The 6,826-nt window shown below is 41.5% G+C and overlaps 1 non-coding gene across 1 annotated transcript; it reads right to left on the bottom strand.

Moving 5' to 3' along the window:
* Positions 1–6,434: 6,434 nt before the first annotated feature.
* TRNAR-CCG (transfer RNA arginine (anticodon CCG)) lies at positions 6,435–6,507 on the bottom strand. The gene has a single exon. It is a non-coding gene; the product is annotated as a tRNA-Arg (tRNA).
* Positions 6,508–6,826: the final 319 nt, after the last annotated feature.

Here is a 6,826-nt window from a genome sequence, read left to right as displayed (position 1 = left end):
TACATTTTACCTTTTTTTTTTTGTACTGTTTTGAAAACCCAATAAAAAAAATGAAATGTTTTAATAAGAAAATGAAAAATAAATAATTGATAAATTGATTTGTAAAACTTTTTTTTTTTAATTGGCATACAAGGCAATCCTTGAAATGTGTGTGTAAATGATAAAACGGTAAAATTGTTTCAAAATTTGCTATAAAGTAATATTTGAAAAAAAAATTGAAATATAAAATGATAATGATATTATTAAAGGTAAATACATTGTGATCTGCACTCTAAAAGCATTATGATTAAAGGAAATACAATTCACAAATAATCCACACAAAAAAAGACACACAGGCAGAAATAAAAAAAAAAAGAAAAAGAAAAATCATCTGTAAAAGTAACTCCACCAAATTTTCTTTCTAATAAGATTAAGAAAACAACATAATGATAATATATATATATATATATAGTGCTGCGCTTTTTTAGTTTTAAATAATGATTGATGCATCTACCTTTCTTTTTGAACTTGGTAATTATTTTGACTGAAATGTTCTCTTTATATGATACATTTTACTTTTTTTTTGCACTGTTTTGTAAACCCAATTAAAAAAAAATAATGTTTTAATAAGAAAATGAAAAATAAATAATTGATTCATTAAATTGTAAAAGTTTTTTGTTTTTGTTTTTTTAAATAGGCATACAAGGCAATCCTTGAAATGTGTGTAAAGGATAAAGCGATAAAATTGTTTTTAAATTTGATATAAAGTAATATTTGAAAAAAACATTTTTGAAAAATAAAATGATAATGATATTATTAAAGGTAAATACATTGTGATCTGCACTCTAAAAGCATTATGATTAAAGGAAATACAATTCACAAATAATCCGAACAAAAAAAGACACACAGACAGAATTAAAAAAAAAAATAAAAAAAAAAAATCAGCTGTAAAAGTAACTCATTTTCATTCTAGTAAGATTAATTATATATATATATATATATATATATATATATATATATATATATATATATATATATATATATAGCGCTTGGTTTTAAATAATGATGGATGCGTCTACCTTTTTTTTTTTTTTTTTTTTATCAGAAACTCACCGGTGAATATTTTGGACTGTCTGTGGATGGTGTGTAATGAAATAAAGGATGCTGCTGTTTTGGTGGTGCTTATATATATACACATATTACTTACATTCCAAAAGGAATAAAAAAAAAAAATAACTGTAATTGAAGGGATGTACCATTAGGTCAGCTACATTGGAAATGACTATAATCAGTGTAATGATAATGATAGTGGAGGAATGATGACACAGCGATGTCATAGTGATTATTACAGGTGTGATTTATGTCCCTTTGGAAATAGAATAGGAAGTCATTTCCTCTGAATGAAACAAAGTATATAAAAAAAAAAAAAAATCAGCGATTGGACATCGGTGTTATATGTTTAATCAATGTATATCTTTTCTTTCTACTGAAAAATATATGAATGTGATTATGTATATCAGTTCACACTTAAATACTGACACATTCCTGGAATCTTCTCTGTTTCCACTGAAATTCTTTAAAGTAGGATACCCGTCAATAGGGATGAGCTTCGTGTTCGAGTCAAACCCATGTTCGACTCGAACATCGCATGTTCGACCGTTCGGCGAATTCCGAACGATATTGCGCCAAATTCGAGTGGCGCGTCACGGCCCATAATTCACTGCGGCATCGCAGTGCATTGCTGGCTGATGATTGGCCAAGCATGCACTATGACCTGCATGCTTGGCCAATCACTGCGCCTTCTGTACAGAGAGCCATAATTGCCCAAAGCCAGGGTGGCTTTGGCCAATTATGGCTCAGGGGGTTTAGAACACGCCCCACACTATATAAGGCCGCCTGCACGGCGGCCCTGTGTAGTGTGTTCCGGCGTGCTTAGAGAGAGAGAGAGAGAGAGAGAGACAGTGTCATTTGATTTAAGTTAGATAGAGTAGGCAGGCGAGTCAGCTAGCTGCACTTACAGTGTACATGCATCCTAGGTGTTGTATATATAGATATATATATATATATATCTATATATACACTGTATTTAGTTTAGCTAGATCCGTTCCTGTTATTCTCTTCCTACTACTGACAGGCAGGCAGGTGTTTTTACAGTATTTGCAGCTACCTGAAGAAAATTGCTGGTGTTCTTCTGATCCTATTAGTCCTATTAGCTACAGTATTTACAGTTAGTGTACTGTGTCCTCTGCACAGTGATTCTGCCACACCTCTCTCCTCCACCTCCTCTTCTTCTTCTTCCTCTATGGCCTCTTCCTGTGCTGATTTGTCCTCAGAACCAGCGGTGCTCCGTAGGCGTTCAAGGGGCTACGCAAGCATGCAGGCAAAAAGATGCCATGCGGTGCTTGAGCTGGTGTGCTTGGGGGACAAGAGCCACACTGGGGCAGAGGTTCTGTCAGCTCTGCAGGGGCAGGTTCAGAGGTGCTTGATGCCACGCCTGCTTAAGCCAGGTATGGTAGTTTGCGACAATGGCACTAACCTCCTCTCCGCCTTCCGACAGGGACAACTGACTCATGTGCCCTGTTTGGCACACGTCCTTAACTTATTGGTGCAGCGGTTCTTGGGCAGGTACCTGGGCTTACAGGATGTCCTGAGGCAGGCCAGGAAAGTCTGTGTGCATTTCCGCAGGTTATATAATGCCAGTGCTCGGCTGGCTGACCTCCAAAGGGAATTTAACCTGCCCAAGAACCGCCTAATCTGTGACATGCCCACCAGGTGGAACTCAACCTTGACCATGCTGCAGCGGCTGCACACACAGCAGAGGGCCATCAATGAGTACCTGTGCGACTATGGCACCAAGACAGGGTCAGGGGACCTTGGTTATTTTTTCCCACGCCAGTGGGCTAAGATCAGGGATGCATGCACTGTCCTGTCACCATTTGAGGAGGCCACAATGATGGTGAGCAGTGACACTGCATGCATCAGTGAAGCTGTACCTCTTGTCCACCTGTTGGAGCACACGCTGCGTGGAATAATGGACAGGGCACTTGAGACAGAACAGAGGGAGGAAGAGGAGGACTTCCTTACCTCTCAAGGCCCCCCTTATCCAGATAGTGTTCCTGCGTGCCTGCCGATCACACAGGAAGAGGATGAGGAGGAGGAGGAGGATTGCATCAGCATGGAGGTGGAGCCTGGCACTCAGAATCAGCAGCAGTCTTTAAGGGATCATTTACAGTCCGAAGAAACCCATGGACTTGTACGTGGCTGGGAGGAGGTGGCTGCAGATCATGTCGTCCTTAGTGACCCAGAGGACTCCGGACCGAATGCCTCAGCAAACCTACACTGCATGGCCTCCCTGATCCTGCAAAGCCTGCGGAAGGATCCTCGTATTCGTGGTATCAAGGAGGAGGAACAATACTGGCTGGCAACCCTCCTTGATCCACGTTACAAGGGTAAGGTTGCGGACCTTATCTTGCTGTCGCAGAGGGAGCAGAGGATGAAACATCTTCGGGAGGCCTTGCAGAAAGGTCTGTGCAACGCGTTCCCAGAGACTGGGAGGCTTCGGTCAGTCACAGAAGGAGCGGTGGAGAAGGTGGCCATCTGACCGATGTGTTCAGACAATTTTTTAGTCCGCAGCCCCAAGGTATGATCGGTTCCAGCAACCATCGCCAGCGTCTGTTTTACATGGTGCAGGAATACCTAGGGGCAAGATCTGACTTGAACACCTTTCCCACCGAAAATCCTCTGGGTTACTGGGTCTTGAGGATGGATCACTGGCCAGAGCTTACACAGTAATTGAGCTACTGGCCTATCTTGCATCCAGCGTTCCTTCGGAACGCACATTCAGTGCTGCTGGAGGCTTTGTAACTGATCACAGGGTGTGCCTGTCCACCGACTCGGTCGATCGACTGAACTTCATAAAAATGAATCAGCCTTGGATCACCACCAGCTACCAAGCACCTGATGCTGATGTAACCGAATAATTTTTTTTGAAATCTCAGATCCCTTCAAGACTGCCTATGCTGATGCTGAGTGACTATCCTGACTGAGTAATTATCCTTTTCCTCCTCAATGATCATGTTGATAGCTTGTGAGAACATTTTTGCTTCTGGGTTCTTAGCCGTCCTAATTGCACCCTTACATTTCTTATTGCATTCTTTATAAAGTCTGAATGCTGAGGATGATCCCTCAACCTTGTATTTTTTGAAGGCCTTCTCCTTTGCTTTTATATGCATTTTTACATTGGAGTTAAGCCATCCAGGATTTTTGTTCGCTCTTTTAAATTTATTACCCAATGGGATACATTGGCTAATGCCCTTATTTAATATGCTCTTAAAGCAAACCCATCTCTCCTCCGTATTCTTTGTTCCTAATATTTTATCCCAATTTATGCCTTTTAGCAAGGTTTGTAGTTTAGGGAAGTTGGCTCTTTTGAAATTCAGTGTCTTTGTGTTCCCTTCATGTTTCCTATTTGTGTGATTTATACTGAAACTAATTGACCTGTGATCGCTGTTACCTAAATTGTCCCGTATTTCCACATCTGTGATCAGGTCTGTATTGTTGGTAATCAGTAGATCCAGTAATGTTTTATTTCTAGTTGGTGCGTCTACCATCTGACCCATAAAATTGTCCTGCAAGACATTAAGGAACTGGCGAGCCTTAAATTAATGCGCGGTTCCCTCCGCCCAGTCTATGTCTGGATAATTAAAATCCCCCATTATGATAACACTTCCCATCCTTGCTGCTAATCCAATTTGTGATAGGAGATCCGTCTCCACTTCCTCCCTCAGGTTAGGGGGCCTATAGCATACTCCCAGTATTATTTTCCCCTTAGCTTCATCCCTTTGGAGCTCTACCCATAAGGATTCCACCTCCTCACTAGCTCCCTCAGTGATGTCATCTCTCACATTCACTTGTACATTATTCTTGATATATAGGCATACCCCTCCCCCTTTTTTACCCTCTCTATCCTTGCGGTATAGGGTATACGCTTGAATGTTTGCCAGCCAATCATGAGAGCTGTTGAACCAGGTCTCTGAAATTCCCACAAAATCCAAATCCTCCTTGTACAACAGTATCTCTAGTTCACCCATCTTGTCTGCCATGCTCCTGGCATTGGTGAACATGCCACATAGTTTAGACCGGTTGCATATTGTCCTCGTATTGGGTGTTTCAAGATTGCAACTAGGACTTGCTACTATACTCACCTTATCCTACACTCTCCCAACTGCTATCTTCATACCTTCTTTTCTGTGAAGAGGAGCCAAGGGGCAGACAAAGTGCCAACTGTCTCACCTCAACTCTGAAGTAGTGTAGTGTTATCTCATCTTCCCCCAAGGATCCAAAGAGGAGGGATCCCCATGACACCCTTCTCTCCCCCATGAGGAGCACAGCAGCCTAACCTTTCTTGCTCTTTCTCCCCGGGGCCTCCTGCCCTCTCCTCCTCCCTGTCCTATATAGGAACTCCCAGCCTTCTCCCAGAGGGAGGGGGAGCCATTAAAGAGGACCCACCTTGCCCTCTCCTGCTTACAAACTGAATTCTAAATAATCTCACGAATGGTTTATGTTAATATCGCCATCAGATATATTTTTATATATAATATATATTGTAACTTTTATTCCTTGCATCCCTGTTAAAAAGGTCATCTCTTTAATCCCCCCTGAAAATGGTCTGTTTTCTTGCTTACTTTATACATTTATTTTACAATAAATCTTACTTTTATACGTGAATTATTTGCTAAAATTTCTTGTGGTGATTATCGCACAAACCTGAATTGGCAACCAAAACCTGACAAAGTGTCCAACACTCCACTATGAGAATAAAAGTGGTTTTATTGTTGCATCTGTCCCCGTTGTAGAGATTGGTGTCACTTTCTGTCCTCGTGACAAAACAAGAAGTGAAGGGAAATCTCTCAAGCAGGGATAACGTCAGCAGTAAAAGAATGGCAAAGGTACCAACAGGACCTCTACTTTAGCTTTGGTGCAACCATCAAAATTTACCTAAATTTAGAAAACAACTTTCAACATGTGAGAACAAGGAGGAGGATGGAACGCCACGCTCAATGGAAACAGCCCAGGTGTAGAGAAGCGTGAAAGTGGCTTCAGTCTGACTCCTCCCAGGCCAAGACCACTGGCGCGTTTTGCCCCCCAACCCACAGGCCTTAGTCATGGGTGGGGTGAAATGCGTCAGTGGTGTGACCTAGGAGTCAAAGTTAAGGCGGCTCACACCGGGGCTTTTTCCATGGAGTGTTGCGTTGCATCCTCCTTCTTCTCGGGTTTGTACATAGAATCGGTATGGGCTCTCTCAATGCCGGCACCCACCAGCAATGTTTCCATGGTTCCTGGTAACAGTGAAAACTTTCAACATGTCAGTGAACCTTTTATCTGACTACATTTAGCAGACACAAGAATTTTTCTTCTAGGCGGGCAGTAGGGTTAGGTGGGCTTAGAAAATAAGACGACCCAGATGGGACTTGAACCCACAATCCCCAGCTCCGGAGGCTGATGCCTTATCCATTAGGCCACTGGGCCCTCTGCTCCTCTTAGGGCAACTGCAATTTATTCATATGGTAAATTTTACAGCAAAATTTAGTTTGAAGCTGAAAAATATATACTATCGCAGTTACTAAATGTAAGAAAGAAAGCATCAAGACCCAAATGGGATTGTAACTCACAATCTCCAACTCAAGAGGATGACGCCCTATTCACTAGGCCACGGGGTCTGAAACCATGCAATGGTGAAATTACTTCAAAATATATTATAAAATATATTACTTTAAACTAGTCCTATTACTAAATGTAATTAAAGTGGAACTTTCGTCAGAAAATGAAGTCCTGCTGGACCACTCCA

The sequence above is a fragment of the Aquarana catesbeiana genome, linkage group LG07 (assembly GCF_042186555.1).
Source record: "Aquarana catesbeiana isolate 2022-GZ linkage group LG07, ASM4218655v1, whole genome shotgun sequence".
Lineage (NCBI taxonomy): Eukaryota > Metazoa > Chordata > Amphibia > Anura > Ranidae > Aquarana > Aquarana catesbeiana.
Note: the sequence above shows the minus strand (reverse complement) of the source record. Positions and strands in the feature narration are given on the sequence as shown.